This window comes from Macaca mulatta, chromosome 16 (genome assembly GCF_049350105.2).
Source record: "Macaca mulatta isolate MMU2019108-1 chromosome 16, T2T-MMU8v2.0, whole genome shotgun sequence".
NCBI classification, from domain to species: domain Eukaryota; kingdom Metazoa; phylum Chordata; class Mammalia; order Primates; family Cercopithecidae; genus Macaca; species Macaca mulatta.
Genome location: NC_133421.1, coordinates 7,387,965 through 7,410,052, shown reverse-complemented (window position 1 = coordinate 7,410,052; position 22,088 = coordinate 7,387,965). Strand labels below are relative to the sequence as shown.

Genomic DNA, 22,088 nt, shown 5'->3' with positions numbered 1-22,088 from the left:
CTGAGGCAGGAGAATGGCGTGAACCCGGGAGGCGGAGCTTGCAGTGAGCCGAGATCGCGCCACTGCACTCCAGCCTGGGCGACAGAGCGAGACTGTCTCAAAAAAAAAGATGAGTATCCCCTCCCTCATGGGCTCAGCACCCCTCACCCTGCCCGGGAACCAGCACTCTCCTATCCAGGTGGAGAAAAAGGAGGCATTTACATAGTCAAGGATTGGGGTTGGAGTGGAACAACATGGGTTAAAATTGCAGGTCTGCCGCAAACTGGCTGAGACTTCGAGCAGGACACACAAACTCCCTTACCCTCAGCTTCGTCTTCTACCAAATGAAGATAGCAACACCTGACTCAGGGGTCTGCCATAAAGACGGACAGTCTTGTCAATCATGACACGCTATATACGTGTTATGATCATTATTTCCTCGGTTCCCAGCTCTCTTGGGAGGTTGCACAGGAGTTTGGGCTTGTGTCCCAGCAGAGTGAAATCGCTCAGTGACTTTGAGCAAGACCCGATCCTGGAGAATGAGGGAAAAACATAGACTTGGGAGCAGACCACGTCCTGGCTGTGTGAACTTAGGCAGCTTTCCCCACCTTTCCGAGACTCTGTGCCACACACTATAAAGTGAGAATAAACAAGGGGAGCTGAGAGTTATTTTTGTTTTTTGTTTTCTGTTTGTTTGGTTTTTTTTTTTTTTTTTTTTTTTTTGACATAGAGTCTTGCTCTGTCACCCAGGCTGCGGTGCAGTGGCACGGTCTCGGCTCACTGCAACCTCTGCCTCCTGGGTTCAAGCAATTCTCTGCCTCAGCCTCCCAAGTAGCTGGGGTTACAGGTGCCCGCCACCACGCCCAGCTAATTTTTGTATTTTTAGTAGAGACGGAGTTTCACCATCTTGGCCAGGCTGGTCTTGAACTCCTGACCTCGTGATCCACCCGCCTCTGCCTCCCGAAGTGCTGGGATTACAGGCATGAGCCACCGCGCCCGGCCGAAAGTTCTTAAATAAGACATAGCAGTGCAGGGAAGGCCCCAGCACGTTTTTAACCTGCAGAGAAAACACAAACACTATTTATTCTTTTCTTCCAAATACAGGCTTGCATTTCTATCAGTAAACTGAACAGATTGGATGAGCTGGTCATGCAAATGGGGCTATCTCCAGGATGTGAGTTCAAATCAGGTAACACATGAAAATGCCTTTTAGGTAGGAAGTGCTGGATGTGAGAAGAATTGTTCCAATTATTCTGACCAGTTGTTTCCACTGTGCCAGTAGGTGAAGGGGGATGACTCGGGTAAAGAAAGGGAGAGGCCGGGCAGTGTGGCTCACACCTGTAATCCCAGCATTTTGGGAGACTGAGGCGGGAAAATCACTTGAGCCCAGGAGTTCAAGACCAGCTCAAGCAACCTAGGGTGACCCCGTCTCTACAAAAAATAAAAAATTAGCCAGGCATGGTGGCATGTGCCTGTAGTCTCAGCTACTTGGGAGGCTGAGGTGGGAGGATCACTTGAGCCTGGAAGGTCAAGACTGCAGCACGTGGTGATGGTAATTGCGCCACTGCACCCCAACCTGGGCAACAGAGCAAGACCCTGTCTCAAAGAGAAAAAAAGAAGGAGTACAGACGAGTGTAAAAACTGGGCGTATACCACTTTAACCAAGATGCACTGACTTCGCATGTCTCCTGATAGGCTGTGCTGAGGACACAGCATCACTTCTGCAGGATTCTTGCAAAAAGGCAATCCTCAGTGTAATCGTGAGCAAACATCAGGCGAACCACAGTGAGGAGACGGTCTGCAAACCCGCTGGCCCATAGTCTTCAAAAGTTTCCAAGACATAAATGATAGACTGAGGACTATCCCAGATCGAAGGAAACAAAAAACTTTGACAACGAAACACAATGTAGACAATTTGCCAAATAGAAACAAGCCCTGTAGTATTAGTTTGATTCTCATATTGATGCTAAGTTCTTAGCCGTGATCATGATATTGTGAGTATGGAAGATGGTAACATTTGGGGAACCCGAGTAAAGGTACAAAGGGACTCAGTATTATTTTTGAAACCTTGCTGTAAATCTAAAATTATTTCCAAATTTTTTTAATACTTTAAATTTTTAAAAGAAGAGATTGATTCAAGCAAGGGGGCGGGGAATGACTCACACCTCCCAGTATCAGGAGTCAACGTGCCCAGGACCCTCTGCTCCACAACTCTGTGAGACTCTGCGGTCATGGGGCGGGCTTAGGGAGAAGGGAGAGTCCTGCTTTCTTCCCAAATCAGGAGCAAAACTCTCTTAAGTCCAAGGCCCCACTAGCCTTAGGTAAATCTCCCCCAGAGACACTGACAGAAGCAGAAAACAGAAAATCAGGTCTAATGGGAGTGCCTTTCCAACTCTCCCCACCAGCACCTGCGGAACTCCAGGCTAAAGGAACAGTCAGCCAGGAGAAGCTCAGATTAACAGCATCTCAAATACAGAACAAAATGGAGTCCTGTTTTTGGTCCTGAACATCCAGAATTATGGAGGCTTACATAAGGACTTATTATTTTTGGTCTCGGAGTAGTGTGACCCCACTATCTCACCCTGCATGGAAGGGTCCCCTCGGGACGTTCCTGCTCCCTCCTTGTAACCCTGGCCCCTGCACCCCTGGGTTCAGTACACTCAGTCTGCATTCTCTACATTTTCACCGCAAGGGTTTTATTATACCAACAAAAAAATCCCTTGGACTCTTGCAAAATTGTAGTCAACCTTTTAGTATCTTTTCTCTGAGACAATGCACACTTGAAGAAAAAAAAAGCAAATTTATTAACCTTTCAAAAGTAAATCTGTACCTTACCCATCACAATGAAATGCATACATCATTAAGAAAAGCTGGGGTATTTAAGTCTACAAAGGAGCTCAGATTATTAAGGATTCGCAAAGGAAGGGAACCCTCATGGGAAAATATCTCTTCTCCAGGAGACCCCCCAGCAGTGCTTTTCACCTCAGGACTCAGGACCCATGACCACAGGATCTAAGGATCTCAGGACCTCAGGACATGGGACCCTCAAAACACAGGACTTCAGAACCTCAGGACCCAGGAGCCAGGACCTCAAGACCTCAGGGTCTCAGGACTTCAAGATCTCAGGACCTGAGGACCCAGGACCTCAAGACCTCAGGATCTCAGGACCCAGGACTTCAGGATCTCAGGACCTCAGGACCCAGTACCTCAAGACCTCAGGATCTCAGGATCTCAGGACCTCAGGATCTAGGACCTCAAGACCTCAGGACCTCAGGACCCAGTACCTCAGGACCTCAGGATCTGAGGATCCAGGATCTCAAGACCTCAGGATCTCAGGACCCAGGACCTCGGGACCTCAGGACTTCAGGACCCAGGAGCCTTAGGGCTCAGGGCCTCAGACTAAAATAACTCAGGGTGTTCTGAAGACAGCAAAGACCAGTGGTTAAGCCCAACAGGCCTGGGTTTGGGTCAGGGCTGCCCTACTTAGGGCTGTGTGGCACGATCAAGTCACTCGACCTTGCTTCACCTCCATTTCCCTTCACACAAATCCTTTTTATGCAGAATAAGAAATTATTTCTTTACAACATTGTATCGTAAACACATTTGCATATTAATGACCTTTAATGGCCACAGGGCATCCTATTCAGAGTGTATGTATGTCTGTGCTAGCTACATAAATAAAAACATATATCACGATTAAATATATTAAGGTACGTATCGCTTAACCATTCATTCTTTTTTAATTCAACAGTATCTACCCTGCTGTGTACCAGATACTCCACGAGGAGCCGGGGATACCGGAGTGAACAGTGCCTGCCAGATCCCTGACCTCAGAAAATGTACTTCCCTATCTTTGCCCTTCCCGATTCAGTCATGGTCAGCCCCTGTCCCCAGTTCTCTGCAGCTATTCTTCCCAGCCATTCTCAAGTTCAATGCGTCAGTGTATATCCTAATTTTGGGTTCGGAAATCAGGGCCTTGGGTGATGGCAAATGACACTTCCAACCACCGTCAGCGAATGTCCTCCTCCTTTTTGGTAATTACCTTTGAATAAATTCCCGGGGTGCGATCACTGCACCAAAGGCTGTGAGCCTTTTAATGACTCTGGATACATACGATCAAACTGTTTTCCAAACGGGCTGCACCCAATTTACACACTGCCACCGGCAACGTATGGGTGCCATGCTTAGACCATGACCGTGTCAGTCCTGGGTGTGGTAATTATATTTCTTAATTTGTGCTAATTTAATAGGTGTAAAATTGCATCTCATTTTAATTTGCATTTCTTTGATAGTGGTGAAGGTTGAAAATTTTCTCTTGTAAGTATACACACACATGGATAGCTGGATCCATTTATTTATTCGTTATACATTAACCCTGTCCTATACCCCAGACACTGCAAAGTGCCAGAGACTCAGATACATAGACCACAGGCTCTACGTTCAAGAAACTTACATGCGGCTGGGCGCAGTGGCTCAGGCCTGTAATCCCAGCACTTTGGGAGGCTGAGATGGGTTGATCACCTGAGGTAAAGGTGTTTGAGACCAGCCTGACCAATATGGTGAAACCCCATCTCTACTAAAAACACAAAAATTCACCGGGCTTGATGGCTGGTGCCTGTAGTCCCAGCTACTCTGGAGGCTGAGACAGGAGAATTGGTTGAACCTGGGACGTGGAGGGTGCAGTGAGCCAAGATGGCTCCACCGCACTCTGAGACTCTGTCTCTAAAGAAAAGAAAAGAACCTTATATGCAATGGAGAGGAAAGAGAAGAAAGCAAACAGGTTAGCCAACAGTCCTGGTGTGGTGGAATAGACCACGTGCTAGAGAAGCCTGGTAGATGTGTCGCAGGAAGACGAGGGACAGAGAGAGGTGATAGAGAGGAGGGCACCCAAGCCAGACTGGGGGATTGAAAAGGGCGTCTCAGTTGCTCCGGATCAGCCTCTGATGGCCAAGGGACAAACTGTCAGGGACCTTCCCTTGTGTTGGTCCGTTTGTTTCTTGTGCCATGTAATGTCTCGGCAATGGGGAGGGCACCGTTCTGTTTGTACGTGCAGTCCTGTGTGTCTGCGGTCTGTGTGCATTTGTTGTGTGATGCAAGTGCCTGGGTGACACGCGTTGTGGCTTTGGGTGTGCCCTGGGGTGTCTTTGTGCTTTGGTTGTATTGCACACATGTCAAGTGTGTTTTCTGGGTGCCTTGTGCTAGGGTGCTGTGCTATGCACTCTGCCGTTGTGCGTCAGGCAGATGAGCCTGGGCGAGCCTGGGTTCCTGTGGGTGGAGGGCTGTGGAGATTTGTACAGGGCTCCTGCCAACTGAAGGCCCCAGCAGCGCTGACCCCTTTTGGCCATTGACCCTGCCTCACTCAACCTTGGCTCCAGTCTCTGCCTCTGTTTGCAGTAAGGTGGGGAGGGTCAATCCGGCCTCTCTGGGGTCAGCTTTGTCATCCAGGCAGACTTAGCATCTTCTCTGACAGTCTTCTCTCCGTCAGCTGAATCCCTGCTGAGCCCGGCAGCCTCCCCTTCTCACAGTCCTCCCCGGCACTAGGCATCCCCAGAAGTGGGCAGGCCAAAGAGCTCATTCTCTGCCTTGAGTCACCGGAGGGCTTATGAGAGCCCAGGAGAAACCACCAGTTAGGAAAGGCACGCAGGAAGAGTGGTATGAGTCACCCTGCATGAGCACTGCCACCCCTGGGCCACGGATTGCCTATGGAGGAACAGCCATTGGCCCCAGAGGCAAAGAAGGTAGAGACTTGATGTGCCGCTTCGTCCAAGGGCTGGGTGGCCAGCAGCCCTCTGCCTTCAGTGCCTCCCTGGAATGCCCATAATCGTCATCACGCTTTGCGGCACGAAACAAATCGCCAGGACAAGGCAAGTCCTTGACTCCTCCCTCCTAATGCAACACTCCACCCCCCTCCCCCACACAAGATGCAAACACAATTAGCATTTTTACAAAACAGTTTATGGAGACATATTTCACAGACAGCCATACAGTTCATCCATTTAATGCACACACAGGTCAGTGGTTTTTAGTATATTCACAGAATTGAGCAACCATCATTATAGGCTATCGAATGTTTTCATCACCCTAGAGAAAAAATCCATGCCCATCAGCCTCACTCTCACTCCCCTCTCTCCTCCAGCCCTAAGCAACCCTAATCTTATTCCTGTCTCTACAGGTGTGCATATCCTGGACATTTCATATAAACAGAATTATACAGGCCGGGCACGGTGGCTCACACCTGTAATCCCAGCACTTTGGGAGGCCAAGGCAGGCGGATCACAAGGTCAGGAGATCAAGACCAACCTAGCTAACATGGTGAAACCCCGTCTCTACCAAAAATACAAAAAATTGGCCAGGCATGGTGGCGGGCACCTGTAGTCCCAGCTACTCGGCAGCCTGAAGCAGGAGAATGGCGTGAACCCAGGAGGCGGAGCTTGCAGTGAGCTGAGATCGCGCCACTGCACTCTAGTCTGGGCGACAGAGCGAGACTCTGTCTCAAAAATAAATAAATAAATAAATAAATAAATACACAGAATTATACAATATGTGATCCTTTGTGACTGGCTTCTTTGACTTAGGATAATGTTTTCAAAGTTCATCCCTGCTGTAGCATGCATCAGTATTTTAATCCTTTTTATTGCCAAATAATATTCCACTGTATAGATGCAACTTCGTTTTATTCATAGACCCATCAATTGATGGACATATGAGTTGTTTCCGCTTTTTGGCTGTTGTCAAAAATGTTGCTAGATGTAGTTTTTATTTTGCCTGAGTACATACCTAGGAGTGGAATGCTGGGTCATATAGTGACTCTGTGTTTAACTTTTTGAGGGACTGCCAATTTTCCAAAGTGGCTTTTCCAAAGCACCCTGTAGCATTTTACCAGCAGTGGATGATTTTTCCACATCCTCACCAACACTTGTGATTTGCCATTTTTTAAGTAATAGCTATTCTGATCGACGTACAGTGGTATCTTGTGGTTTTGATTTGACTAATTGTTACCAATTTTATATACATTGTTTGGCTCTATGTCTTCGTATCTTTAACTCCTATACAGGTATAGATACAAGGTTTGTGGGGTTTTAACACACTCTTTCCTAACTTACCGTCTGCAACTTACTTCTTCCCTTACTATATCTTGGAAATCTTTCCATATTCGGACAGGCAGATCCATTATTCCACAACTTATATCTACTGTAGTTTTACTGGCAATCCTCGGTAGGTATACATTGAACTGGCTTCACATTTTCACTCTCACAAGTAATGCTTCAATCTAAACATCCGTGGACATGCGCCTTTGTGTATGCGTATGAGTGACGCAGACTTCCTAGACACAGAATTGCTGATTCAAAAGAGAAGTATAATTTAAACTGTGCCAGGACTCGCCAGAGCGAAGTCCAATGAGGCTGTAATAATTCACATCACCGATAATAGCATCTGAGAACACAGACAAACAATTCTAACTGCTAGGTCTACACACGGTTGCAGTGTGTTTTCTCTGAAATTAGTGCATTCCCTTTTATAGGAAGTATATAAGCAGAGAATGAACTTAGCGGGGGGATGGATCTAGAAAATCAATTTGAAAATGGGTAGGGGAATTAGATTTAAAAAAAATTTTTTTTGAGACCAAGTCTCACTTTGTCATCCAGGCTGGAGTGCAGTGGTGCCATCTCAGCTCACTGCAACCTCCACCTCCCAGGTTCAAGCGATTCTCCTGCCTCAGCCTCCTGAGTAGCTGGGACTACAGGCACCCACCACCACACCCAGCTAATTTTCGTATTTTTTAGTAGAGACAGGGTTTCACTATGTTGGCCAGGCAGGTATCAAACTCCTGATATCAGGTGATCCACCCGCCTTGGCCTCCTAAAGTGTTAGGATTACAGGCGTGAGCCACCGCGCCCGGCCAAATTAGACCATTTTGAAGACCTCCATGTTTAAGATCTCTTCCCACTCTGAGCGCTCGTGAGTCTGTAAAATGCCTGCATCAGGTGGTAAAGGGTTGCCCAGCTCACAGCTGCTGCCATTTCCACACAACCCTGGCTTAACAGCATATTCCAAATGTAACTGGAGGCCCAAATGGACCCGTCTCTGTGCAGCATCAATTCAAAGAATCTGTAGTCTGACAGCAAAACATAGCTGAAAGCAATTGTAATTGATGCATACCTCTGGTGAAGCCTCTACAGGGAAATTGTCCCCGTGTATGTGGGGAGGACAGGGTACATTCTCAATGCATAGCAAAATATAAATATTTCTTCTCCTTTTGCCACTCTCGATATCCACACATCTGGCAGACATTCCTCAAATATCTTTTCCTTTTCTCCACTCTCAGTCCTGATCTAAAATTTTCCCTATTGTCTTTCCTCCCCACCGTCTTTCTCTTCCCTTTTCGTCTTTTCTCTTGGAACAGTTCTCTTCTTACCAATGCAAATCTCCTGACCGGCCTTCCTCAGTCCCCAGCCTCTCTATCCAGCTCTGCATTCTAAAAGCTGAGGGTCTGAGCTGGCAAAGGTGGAACTCTGTCTAGAAGGCCGGAAAAGGTTGCTGGGGAACTGAACAGGCAAAGAAGGAATTCTTTTCATTTAGAGGAGGAAGGGAATGAGAATGCGAATGTGCACACACAGCAATTTTTTGTCCCATGTCAGAGTGGGCCCAGTTCTAAGCATGCAAACCTATTTGACGAGAGCAAGAGAGCCCAGTTAAATTCAAACAACATGTGATTTAAGAAACAACTAGTCATTATGGCTTATCAACGTACTTGACTGAAGACAACCCAACTATTTCTTTCTTTCTTTCTTTCTTTTTTAATTTATTTTTTTTGAGACGGAGTCTTGCTCTGCCGCCAGGCTAGAGTACTGTGGCGTGATCTCGGCTCACTGCAACCTCTGCCTCCCGGGTTCAAGCGATTCTCCTGCCTCAGCCTCCTGAGTAGCTGGGACTACAGGCGCACGCCACTACACCTGGCTAATTTTTGTATTTTTAGTAGAGACAGGGTTTCACCATGTTGGCCAGGATGGTCTCAATCTCTTGACCCCGTGATCCACCCACCTTAGCCTCCCAAAGCGCCTGGATTAACACAACTATATCTTAGGTGGCCTTGCATGAATGTGTGTATAGACACAGAAAGTGTTCTAGAAAGTCATTGGGGCTGATTGATTTTATTCTTGTATAGAAAGGAAAATGGAGATCCAGAGACAAAGAAAGATTTGCCCAGCAAACCAACTGTCCAGACAGAGATGGGTTTAGAACCCAGGTCCCCTGCCCAGGACGGGCTACATTATTTGTGGGATCCAATACAAAATGAAAATATGAGGCCATCTGCTTGTTCAAAAATGCTTCAGAATTTTAAGATAACTACAGCAGAGCATTAAGCCAAGTGTGGGGCCTCTCTAGGGCGCAACCTTGTGTGACTTCCCAGGTGGCATATCCGTTAAACTGTCCCTGAACCTAAACCTCAGCCCTGGTATCCTCTCCCTACACCTGCACAGCTCAGTTTGGGTTAAAACTAGGGAAGGAGGGGCCGTGGCTTACACCTGTAATCCCAGAACTTTGGGAGGCTGAGGTGGGTGGATCACGAGGTCGGGAGTTCGAGACCAGCCTGGCCAGCATAGCAAAACCCTGTCTCTACTAAAAATACAAAAATGAGCCGGCCATGGTGGCAGGTGCCTGTAGTCCCAGCCACTTGGGAGGCTGAGGCAGGAGAATAGCTTGAACCCGGGAGGCAGAGGTTGCAGTGAGCCGACATCACGCCACTGCTCTCCAGCCCTGGCGACAGTGTGAGACTCCGTCTCAAAAAAAAAAAACCAAAAACAAAAACAAAAAAACACTACGGAAGGATGAAGGATGACCCATGAGTGTAGCTTGCCCCAACAGATTCATTGTCTAAATCAGGAATTCTCAGACTCTGCTGCACAACGGATCACCCAGGGAGCTTGTAAAAGTCCCAATGCCAAGGCTGTTCCCAGATAAATTAAATCAGAACCTCAGCAGATGGAATACAGGCATCAGTTAAAAAACAAAAACAAACAAACAGAAAAACTCCCCAAATGATTCCATATCAGTCAGGTTTGGGAACCAAGGATCCCAGAGGTATAAACTTGAAGGACCAGCACCATGAGCATGGAAGACCGCAGAGCTCGGGCAGTCAGGCCCTAATCCCATCCCTGGAGCAGGAGAATCAGTCTAAGCACAATCTAATTACCGTCTCTTCTTGTTCACACCGGCATAACCCACACCCCAGAGATAACTGAATACATAAATAAATAGGTCTAAGCCCTTCTTAGCTTATTCAGGTTTCCCTGATAAATATGTATTTGGGGAAGCTTCTAAGAAACGTAATATTGTGTCTCTTCAGAATTGTTCAGGTCTATTGGAAAAATAAATATTTAAGAGGCTCATCAGGTTCTCGGCAGTCAAGAAAGGCTTCCGCTGAAACCCTGGCCGTGTCCTCTCACCATTGAGGGAAAGAGAGTCTTGACCACCACCTTGTCCAACACTCAAGGCTTCGAGTGGGAAGGGTACATGCTGGCTGGAACACACATCTCTGTCCATTTCCCAGGCTCTGGGCACTGGGTGAGCTTCCAGTTCTAGACGTTGCTCCCAGAACCTCAACTGACCAGCTGGGTGATTTTGGGATAATGCTGCCCCTCCCTGAATCTCAGAGTCCTCTTCTCTTGGAGTCACACACCCTCCAAAGGCAGCCTGCTCCCTCTCCAGACACTTCAGACTTCTAGAAAGTTCTGCCTGTGTTGGCCTCTGTTTGCCAGTTGTTTGTGTCAACCAGTGACACCTGCTTCCTTGACCCAGAGAGAGACCTGATGAGTTCTGCAGATGGAGCCTGCACCTCTCTTCTCCAGTCTGAGCCGCAGCCCCTCCATTATCCCTTACAGGGTGCCTTTTCCTTCCCTCCCAACCTTCTGGTTGTCTCTAAAGTTGCCACAGTGCAATCTCTAAAAGCATCTTCTGTCAACAATAAAGGAAAAGTTTAAAAGCTCGGATTTGGGGAAATTGGCTAGAAAATTTGATCCAAAGGCTCTCAGACATGATACAAATATCATTTATATAAACCTCATGATTTTATTTTTGCCGATAGCATGATAAAATAGGGAGGGCCAGGTGTGGTGGCTCATGCCCGTAATCCCAGCACTTTGGGAGGTTGAGGCTGGCGGATTGCCTGAGCTCAGGAGTTCGCAACCAGCCTGGGCAACACGGTGAAACCCTGCCTCTATTAAAATACAAAAAAAGTAGCTGGGCGTGGTGGCATGTGCCTGTAGTCCCAGCTACTCGGGAGGCTGAGGCAGAAGAATTGTTTGAACCTGGGAGGTGGAGGTTGCAGTGAGCCGAGATCGTGCCACTGCACTCCAGCCTGGGCGATAGAGTGAGACTCCATCTAAAAATAACAATAAAAAATAAAAAAATAAATAAATAAATAAAATAGGAAGAAGGCTGTTAAATGATCAAAGGAGAAATGCTCCAAACATCACTGCCTGTTCCCATTGCCTTCTAAGTGAATCATCTGTAACCAACACCTAATGAGGAACAAGGAAACAGAGGAAGAGAGTCCCAAGTTTGACACGCCCACTTAGCCAACACCGCAGCGGGCAGCCCCGTTCCAGGGGCCACATGGAACATCAGGTCGAGTTTGGCACAACCTGGAATGGAAGTGCATGATTCCAAGTGGATCAGCCAGAAAGACTGGCCCCAGGTGATTCTGCTGTCGGTGAGGCTATGGGCATGAGAAACATCACCTATGCTGACACACACCTGCAGAAGGGGCCCCTGCTCAGAGTGGGGGGTCTTGCTTCATCTAGAGTCCTTCAGCTTCACCAGAGAACAGCTAAAAGAGATAAGATCACGGAATTTACAATCTCTCCACTTTATAGATGGAGAAACTGAGTCCCAAGAAGGGCTGTGACATGCCTAGGACCGTACAGGAGTGAGCACCACAAGCCTGGCTGAAACTCAGACTCAATGGTTACAGCTCGCACGTTTCTTTGTCCTAGGAGTGGACAGGAAGTACTTGCTCAGGATCCAAGTAGAAGTTCTCTGGTAGTGCCTTCCAACCATCCCAACACGCAACGGTGGAAAGCGATCATGATGTATTATTTCTCGGGATTCTAAGGGCAAGTGGGCTCCTCTGGGCAGTTCCGCTCCACATGGTTTGGCAGAGGTCACTCGAGTGGCTGCACTCAGCAGAGCTCCAGTGAGCTTTGGGTGTCCCCGATGACTTCTCAGCCTCCCTCCCCGTGGCTTTCCTCCCCATGGCTCTCCTGCCAATAGTCCAACTCAAGCTTCTCCACACGGAGGCTGGCTTCAAGGAGTGCAAAAGCGGAAGGCGTCAGGCCTTCTGAAGGCAAGTCTTGAGCTGACATAGCATCGCTTCCAACACATTTCGCTGGCTAAAGCAAGTCACAGCTGGGCGCAGTGGCTCACGCCTGTAATCCCAGCACTTTTGGGAGGCCGAGGCAGGCAAATCACGAGGTCAGGAGTTCGACACCAGCCTGGCCAATATGAAACCCATCTCTACTATTACAAAAAATTAGCTGGGCGTGGTGGCGGGCCCCTGCAAGTCCAATTACTCGGGAGGCTGAGGTAGAAGAATCACTTAAACCTGGGAGGAGGAGGTTGCAGTGAGCCAAGACCGGGCCACTGCACTCCGGCCTGGATGACAGAGTGAGACTCCATCTCAAAAAAAAAAAAAAAGCAAGTCACATGGTCAAACCCAGAGCTCATGTGGAAGGGACTACACCAAAGGGTGATCCCCAGGAGGCAGGGCGCCCTGGAAGGGTCAGTCTACCCTCACCCCTCCTGAGAAGTGCTCCACCCTGAGCCCCACTGCAGCCAAAGCACCCATGTGGACACACTGAGCACTGACCACAAACTGAGCCTGGGTCTCAGGCCCAGAATGAGTCAGATGCATGGGCTGCCATTGAGACCTATCTCGCCCAGCGCCTCAGGAGCAGAACGAGAGTGAATAATTGGAATCCATGGGGAGATGCGTTGACGTTTCATAGGATAAAGGACTTTGGGTCAGAGGTGGTCATGGAGGAAGCAGGCTGGCTCAGGAAGTAGTATATCCCTGTTGCTGGAGGTATATAAGGAGAGTTGAAATGACCACTTAGCAGGGTTCCATGAGTAGGGATGCGTTGGGGGGAAGCACATGGAGATGTAAAGACCCTGCAGAGATCCTGTCAGGGCAGGGGAAGTCATAGCTCTGACATTCTTTCCATACACCCTGAGCTACAGGCCAGAAAACAATGAACAGGGAGCCTAGAGGCCAGAGTCTGAGGCAGCTAGAACCAGGAATGAGTGCTAGAGCAGTTCTCATCTAGACTCTGCCCTTGAATGACTAGGACTCATTTGTCTTCCTTGCACAATCATCTCCCCTTAGAGTGATAATTAATGAACAATAATCAATTTCCCACACTACACGAATAATTTTAAAATATAAATTGCTTGCTTAAAATATGTTCATGGCTCCCCAGCACCCCCATTGCAAATCCAAATCCTCAGCTCTTTCTGGACTGATGTGGCCTCTGACCTGCTTTTTTTTTTCCCCATCACTGCCCCTCGCTCCCTGGGCTCTAATCACAAGATGCAAAAATTAACACTCCCTAAAGCCTCCCCTGTAGATGTTACAAGCATCTACACGTTCCCAGTTCCTAAGATGGTCTTTCTTACTGTCTAGGTAGGGTGGACTCTAACTCAACCTTCAAGTCCCCAGGGGTAGGCAGCAGAATGGCAGAGCCTGCTTACTACATACCAGACATTGTTCTAAGAACTTTATGTGCAGTATTTTTTGTAGTCTACATAATAACCCCGTGAGGTAGGAACCATTTCCATCCCCATTGTCTGGGTAGGGAAATTGAGACTACAAGAGATGAAATAACTTGCCATACTCAAACACAGAGCACACACACATCCCCTTCCCTTTTACTTTCCTGTCTCTTTCACTCAGGATATGTGTATGATGGTGACGGACAACTCTTTATATCTTCTCTATCCTCACACCATCTATGCCCCTCTCTTCACCTTCTCACTTAACTGAATCTATTTTTCCCTTCCATTGAGAAAATGTTCACTGTTTTTGTTGACTCGTTCAAAAATATTTAAGCACCTAGTACGTCTTCTTGTATGCAGGATCACTGCTGATACATCTTTGACTTGCAGCATCAAGAATAGACCTTTTTCTAAGCAAGAGTTTGGGAGAAGTTTGTGGGATGCGTGGAGAGACAGATGGATGCATGATGGGTGGATGAAAAGTTGAATAGATGACTGGCTGAGTGGGTGGATGGATAGATGGATGGGTGGGTGGATGGATGGATGGATGGATGGAAGATGGATGGATGGATCATTGGGGGATGGATAGATGGATGGATGCATGGAACATGGATGGATGGTTGGATGGATGGATAGAAGATGGATGGATGGATGGATCATTGGAGGTTGAATAAATGGTTAGGTGGAAGGTGAATGGATGGATGGATGGATGGATGGATGGATGGATCATTGGAGGATGGATAGATAGGTGGATGGAAGATGGATGAATGGATTGATAGATGAATGAATGGATACATGGATGGGTGGATGGATGGAAGATGGATAAGTGAATGAATGGAGAGAGGGATCACTGGAGGATGGATGGGTTAATAAAAGATGGATGGATGAATGGCTGTCTTCATGAAAGTCTAACTTTGTTACATTGATTGGGAAACCAAGTTTTAATGCCCAAGAGCCCCCAGCTGAGCCCTGCCCAACTCCTAGCATATTTGTCCTGTGTTCCAAGAATAGATGGGATTTTTCTCTATTCATTGCCAAGTTCCCACAGTGGCCATTTGTTTTAAGTGTCCAGGGAAGCTCTGTGGTGGTACAATTAGTCCTTGTTAGCAGGCACTGTAACTGGACTGTAATTTCCAGGCTGTTGGATGGTAATTGCACATGAACAGCTCAGCGAGGCTCTGCACCTGTAATGACAAGCAGAGCCTCTTCCCGTCTCCACACTGCTCCAAATGCCAACAAGCAGGTGAGCTCCTGATGCCATATTAGCACACAGTGATTTTCATTACTAAATGACTCCAGGGCTGTCCAAATGAGGAGAGCAATTAGGCTGATCAGGGGAAGACAAAGCATCTCTTGATGAGCATAATGATGACACAGGCAGAATCACTCTGGCCTGGGGCAGAGTGTGAAATCAGAGCCCAGGGCTCTACTGTGGTGCACATCAGCTATGCTCAGTTCCCAGACCCCTCTGCCTACTGCCTGGGCATCCGTCACTGCCCCCAGGACCTCAGCACCCACAGAGAAGAAACAACTAGTATTTCCACATAATTAGAAGAAATTGCATATCCAATACCCCTCACTGAGATTAGCAGTTATGGAGTGGACTCTTTCCAAGAAAAATGTTAGTCATTGAAGAGGAGTTGAATAACTGAGAATTATTTGCTTAAAAGTTCGTGCTCCTTAGCACAGCAATTAAAATCCTCCTTGATCTCATTTCTGCTGCATATTCCAGCCATCAAATTTCACAGCCTTTGCCAACACAACAGGCACTACCATGACTTTAGGTGTTTGCTCACGCTGTTCCATCTGCCTGGAGAGCTCTTCCCCTCATCCACCGAAACCCTGATCAAGTTTCAACCACTGACACCAGCCTAATCACTTAAGGCCTCAGGTCCCCTTCTGGGTTCCTTCTGTACCTTGTGCACCCCTTAAGGCATCTCTACTTTTCACACTGCACTGTAATTGTTGGTCCACATGTAAGCCTCCCCTATTAGACTGTACCTGTAGCTGTGTCTCTAGTATCCAGCAATTATCCAGGGCAAAGGGCCACAAACTATAGTCTGGGGGCAAAATCCAGCCTATCCTCTGCTTTTGCAAATAAAGTTTCCTTGGGATGCAGCCATACCCATTTGTTTACCTCTTAATCTGGCTGTTTTTGTGCTACAAAGGCACAGTTGAATAGTTCCAACAGAGACCATATGTCCTGGAAAACATAAAGTATTTGCTATCTGGCCCTTTTGTCCCATAAAGGGACAGATTTATGCTATTTTTTCAATCCAGGGTTTGATAGGATTAATGGAGAGACAGATGGATGCATGATGGGTAGATGAAAAGTTTAATAGATGACTGGCTGACTGGGTGGATGGATGGATGGATGAATGGATGGATGGATGGAAGATGGATGGATGGGTAGATGGATGGATGGATGGATGGATCGATTGATCACTGGAGGATGGATGGATGGATGGAAGATGGATGGATGGATGGATGGATGGGTAGAAGATGGATAGATGGAAGATAGATTGATGGATGAATGGACAGATCATTGGAGGATGGATGAATTGTTGGATGGAAGGTGAAAGAATGGATGGATGGTTTAGGATGAGAGATGCCTGAGAGGTGTCCCAGGGCTAACCCTCACTCTACAGTATGACGTTATCTTGAGCAGAGGTGAGAAATGACTCTCCCAAGGTCATATAGCTTGACTGAGGCAGAGCTGGGGCCAGATCATTGGTCTCTTGCCTCCTTGCCCAAATACCACCTCCTAGGGCCTGAGGTTGAGCAGCACTCCTTCCCCTGGACCTGGGAATGAGAAACTTGGAAAATCCAGAGACCAGCACAGATGAAACCCCACGAAAACAGGTCAAAGTTGCCAGGCCTCAGCAGTCACAGGTCCAGGGAAGTCCATTAACAAAGGCTCTGGAGAATAAAAGCCTGTTATGATCAGTAGGAGAAGGCACCCTGGTCTGGACTATGAGAATCTGGACTCTGGTTTACTAAAGACAAGTGAATTTGACTTCTCAAAACCTCAGTTTCCTCATCTGCAGAATGGGGATAAAGACAGCTACCTTACAGGGCGATGGTGCGACATTCCAGAGAGAAAGTCAGAGGTGAGGCATATAAGGAGCCCAGCAAAGGTGCGTTCTCAGGGAAGCTTCCTCTGCGGTGTGGAATTGAAGGAACTCTGCATTAGCTGGTCCCTGCTCCCCGCTCCTTGCACTGTGACCTTCTCACTCTCCTGAGTCCCCGGCTTCTGACCCACCATGTAAGAAGCTTTTCCCACGTAGGTCTGTGTGCCCACCTCAAGGCCAGTGCCCTTCTTGGATCTCTGGGCCTCATCTAACTCAGGCTCAGGGAAGTCTCTGAGTGGAGACGTCCTCGGTGGCACACCTTGCCAGGATTGGGCTGATGGAATCCAGTCAGACTCACTCCTCAAGGCTTTTCCCCTGGAAGATTTCCAGCTCTCACCATGTAGAATGACCTCTGCTCTCCCGAGAATCTTACATACACCTGGGTTCAAATCCTTGGCACTGCTTCTCACTAACTGGATAAATGTGAGTGAGTTATTTAGTCTCTCTGAGCCCCTGGGCAAACAGCTGGGAGCCACACCTGCACCCCCTCTTCCTCCTCCTCCTTATCTCTTTTCTCCCAGCCCTGTTTTTCTTCCTGCCACCCTGATACTGTTCTTCTCCTTCCTGCCCAGCTGCTGAACTGAATGCGAATGGCCCCGGGCCCAGGCCCAGGCTCAGCCGTGGAGCCTTTTCAGGGAATGATGGGTCCAACTCCAAGGGGTTCACTTGGGGGAGAAGACCAGGAGGTGATTCTGCAGGAGCTGATGAGAAGGTCTGGAACTAGCCTTGACGATGAGACCTTGAGATGTCCTGGCCTTCCTCTGAGATTATCTTAGGTGGACGGAGCTGCAATGACCAAAGAGCTGGTCGCCATCCCAGCTTTGGGCCTCGCCTTCCCCTAGTGTCAAGAGTCTGAATTGGACCTTCTGGCTCTAAGATGCTTTCTCATCTCAGCCTGCAGCCGTCCCTTACACTCCCACGTGCTGGCTCCTGACGCCCAGTCCAGTGCTCTTGTCTATACTCGCAGCTTCTTTGCCTGGCGTACGATTAGAAGATGAACTTCGTTTGCAGGTCATTTTTACCATAAAGGGGAATTGATAAAGGACAGTCTCCTTCAACCAATCTGCACCCAGGAGATGAACCCACTGGCAAATCCTGACACATAAGCCAAAACTGAGTGTTTCATTCCAGCAGCTGCTGGTGAGGCCTAGCCCCAGCCACCCAGCCCCAGGCTTCAGTCATCTCTGGCCCCTACCCCACTACTTTCTGGGAATGGCTGGCTGGTGACTCCATGAGCAGAACTGCATGGAAGCCTTTAGTTCTACCTCCAGGACCTACATCCAAGGCCCGCCTGCCCTAGGAATCCCTCAGATCCTACTCCCTGAAGAGGGTACCATCTGTGGCTGGCTTCCCCGGCTCTGCCAGCCCTTAGCCCCTCTGCCTCTGATGCTCCAGCCCTTCCTTAAGCCCCTCTTACAGGGAATCCTGGACTTGCTCACCTTCAGCAGGATATACCCTTCCTCCCTCTGCCTTGGGCTCACAGCTTCTCCACGTAAAATCTCTTTGTACTCCAGTTCTCCATGTTCAAGGGTGTGACTCTGCCTGTTCATGAGTGTGTGTGTGACAACTGGGCCCATCTGTGTGCAACCGTGTGCTCATGGAATGTGGACTCTGGGAGCGTGAGGGCCTATGAACATGTGTGTACATGTGAACATGTGTGTACACATGCACCTGTGTTTTCCTGTGCATACATGTATGCATGTGGGCCTCCGTGTGCCCATGTGGGCAAGTCGTGGATACACATATCTTTGTGTTTGTATGGATGAATTTTGTGACTTATAACATCCATGTGTTTCCTGTTATATGTTTTTGTTTATATGCATATATCAGTGTGGTCGGTCAACTGTCAGGTATTCAGATAACCAGGTCATTATATCTGATCATTCAGATTGGGTGCTCCCATTATAACAATCATCTGTAATAGCTAAAAGGTCAAAAACAGCATGACTATGCCTTCCATCTACAGAAATCCTGGTGCACTTCAGAACTCCTTTCCATAGTCTGTGTAACTTGGGCCTCACAAAATGCATATGAGGCTATAATAATGTTCTCCCCATTTTTATGGATGTAGTTTCTGGGGCACAGAGTGTGAAAGGGGCTTTCCCAGGGTTACATAGCAAGTCACCCACTGAGCTAGAAACGGAAGCTGGGGCTCCTGATGCCCAGCCCAGTGGCCTTTAATATGCCTTCTGCTTTTGCTCCCTAGGTATGATTAGAAGGTTAAGGCTACACAAAAATTAACTGGGTGTGGTGGCATGCACCTGTAATCCCAGCTACTAGGGAGGCTGAGGCAGGAGAATTGCTTGAACTTAGGAGGCACAGGCTGCAGCGAGCTGAGATGGTGCCACTGCACTCCAGCCTGGGCAACAGAGCAAGACTGCATCTCAAAAAAAAAAAAAAAAAAAAAAAAAAAAAAAAAGGCCGGGCACGGCTCACACCTGTAACACCTGTAATCCCAGCACTTTGGGAGGCCGGGGCGGGCAGATCACGAGGTCAGGAGATTGAGACCATCCTGGCCAACACGATGAAACCCCATCTCTACTAAAAATACAAAAAAATTATCCGGACATGGTGGCGGGCACCTGTAGTCCCAGCTACACGGGTGACTAAGGCAGGAGAATGGTGTGAACCCGGGAGGTGGAGCTTGCAGTGAGCTGAGACTGCACCACTGTACTCCAGCCTGGGTGACAGAGCAAGACTCCGTCTCAAAAAAAAAAAAAAAAGAAAAAGAAAAAGGTTAAGGCTAGTTCGGATACGCACTTTATTCAAGTCATTCAGCCATTAAAAGAAATGCATTGTTAATCTTACTATTATTGAGTTGTAAGTGTTCTTTATATATTTTGGATAAAAGCCCTTTGTCACAAGTATTAATGATGAATATAAAGACTGGAGGGTTTTACTTCATATGCAGTCCAGTTTATTGACTTTTTTTTCCTTTGGTGGTTCGCACTTATTTTGTCTTTTCTAAGAAATCTAATGTCATGAAGATTTTCTATGTTTTTCTTTAAAAGTTTTATAGTTTCAGCTTTTATGTTTAGGTCTATAATCCATTTTGAATTAAGTTTTGTTTGTTTGAGATTTATTTTTTTCCATACACATATCTCATTGTTCTAGAACCATTTGCTGAAGAGTTACCTTTCCCTACTGGATTATCCTGGAGCCCTTTTTAGGAATAAATTGACCATGTATATGTGGCCATATATATAAACTGAAGTCTCTATTCTATCCCATTGATCTTTATGTCTGTCTTTACACCAATACTACACTGTCTTGATGATTGCAGCTGGTAGATTAAGACATTAGAGAGCATATGTTCCTCTTTGTACAGTCATGCACTGGGTAATGACGTTTCAGGCAACACACACCAGACTGCGTCTATGCTCTGCCGGTTGTACAAAAGTACAGTACATACAATTATGTACAGTATATAATATTGATGATAATAAATACTATATATTTACTATACTGTACTTCTTTTTTTTTTTTTTTTTAGACAGAGTCTCAATCTTGTCGCCCAGGCTGGAGTGCAGTGGCATGATCTTGTCTCACTGCAACCTCTGCCTCCCAGTTTCAAGCAATTCTCCTGCCTCAGCCTCCCGAGTAGCTGGGATTACAGGTGCCTACCACCATACCAGGCTAAGGTTTTTTTTTTTTTTTTGTATTTTTAGTAGAGATGGAGTTTTTGCCATGTTGGCCAGGCTGGTCTCAAACTCCTGACCTCAGGTGATCCATCTGCCTACGCCTCCCAAAATGCTGGGATTACAGGCGTGAGCCACCGCACTTGACCTATACTATACTTTTTATAGTTATTTTGGAGTGTACTCCTTTGGCTTACTAAAAAAATTTAACTGTAAAACAGTCTCAGGCAGGCCCTATAAGAGGTGTTCCAGAAGAAGGTATTATTATCATGAAAGACGGCGGCTCCATGTGCGTTACTGGCCCTGAAGACCTTCCAGTGAGACAAGACGTGGATGTGGGGGGCAGTGATATTGAAGACCCTGACCCTCTGTAGGCCTAGCAGGTAATGTGTGTGTTTGTGCCTCAGTTCTTAACAAAAAAGTTTAAAAAGTAAAAATGCATACATACACACATAAATGTTTGAACAGAAAAACACTTTTTTATTAGAATATAAAGAAAAAATATTCTTGTACAGCTGTACAAGGTATCTGTGTTTTAGTCTGTTATTGAAAAAGAATCAAACAGTTTAAACATTTTTTAAGTTTATAAAGAAAAATGTTACAGTAAGCTAAGGTTAATTTATCACTCAAAAAAGGAAAATATTTGTCATAAGTGTACAGTGCTAAGAAAGTCTACAGTAGTCGGCTGGGCACAGTGGCTCATGCCTGTAATCCCAGCACTTTGGGAGTCTGAGGCGGGAGGATCACAAGGTCAGGAGTTCGAGACCATCCTGGCCAACATGGTGAAACCCCATCTCTACTGAAAATACAAAAATTAGCTGGGCGTGGTAGTGCGCATCTGTAGTCCCAGCTACTCAGGAGGCTGAGGCAGAAGAATCCCTTGAACCCGGGAGGCGGAGGTTGCAGTGAGCCAAGATCGAGCCACTGCACTCCAGCCTGGCAACAGAGCGAGACTTCGTCTCAATAAAAAGAATCAAAAAAAAAAAAAAAAGGTCTACGGTAGTGTAGAGTCATGTCCCAGGACTTCACGTTCCGTCACCACTCACTCACTGATTCACCCAGAACAACTTCCAGTCCTGCACGCTCCGTTCATGATGAATGCCCTGCACAGGTGCACCATTTCTCATCTTTTACTCCACATTTTCACTATACCATTTCTGTGTTTAGATGCACAGATACTCACCATTGTGTTACAACTGCCCACAGCATTCAGTTATAGTAACATGCTGTACAGGTCTGTAGTCGGAGCAACATGCTGTCCCCTATAGCCCAAATGTGTAGTAAGCAATACCATCCAGGTTTATGTAAGTTCACTCTATGATGCTCACGCAACAACAAAATCACCTCACAACACATTTTGCAGAATGCCTCCCATTGTTAAGCAATTCATACTGTGCTTGTTTTTGCAAAACTGTCTTACCTCATCTGGATGCTTTACATGTCCACATAGATTTTTAAACTGGCTTTTTCATCTCCAGCTGGGATGATGCTTAAGATTGCACAGGATCTATAAATAAATACGGAGAATGAACACCTTAATAAAATGGGGCTTCCTATACACACACAT

The 22,088-nt window shown here is 47.0% G+C and overlaps 1 protein-coding gene across 3 annotated transcripts in view; it reads right to left on the bottom strand.

Moving 5' to 3' along the window:
• The window catches only part of WSCD1 (WSC domain containing 1), a 513,503-nt gene that overhangs the window by 197,831 nt on the left and 293,584 nt on the right, over positions 1-22,088 (bottom strand). For 2 of the 3 annotated variants that reach the window (XM_077969209.1, XM_077969208.1), the window contains one exon: positions 21,942-22,028. The gene's annotated coding sequence lies outside the window, so the exon portion shown is untranslated. Of the gene's footprint in view, positions 1-8,395; positions 8,462-21,941; positions 22,029-22,088 lie in introns of those variants that run through there. The other variant, XM_077969217.1, reaches the window with a different exon arrangement.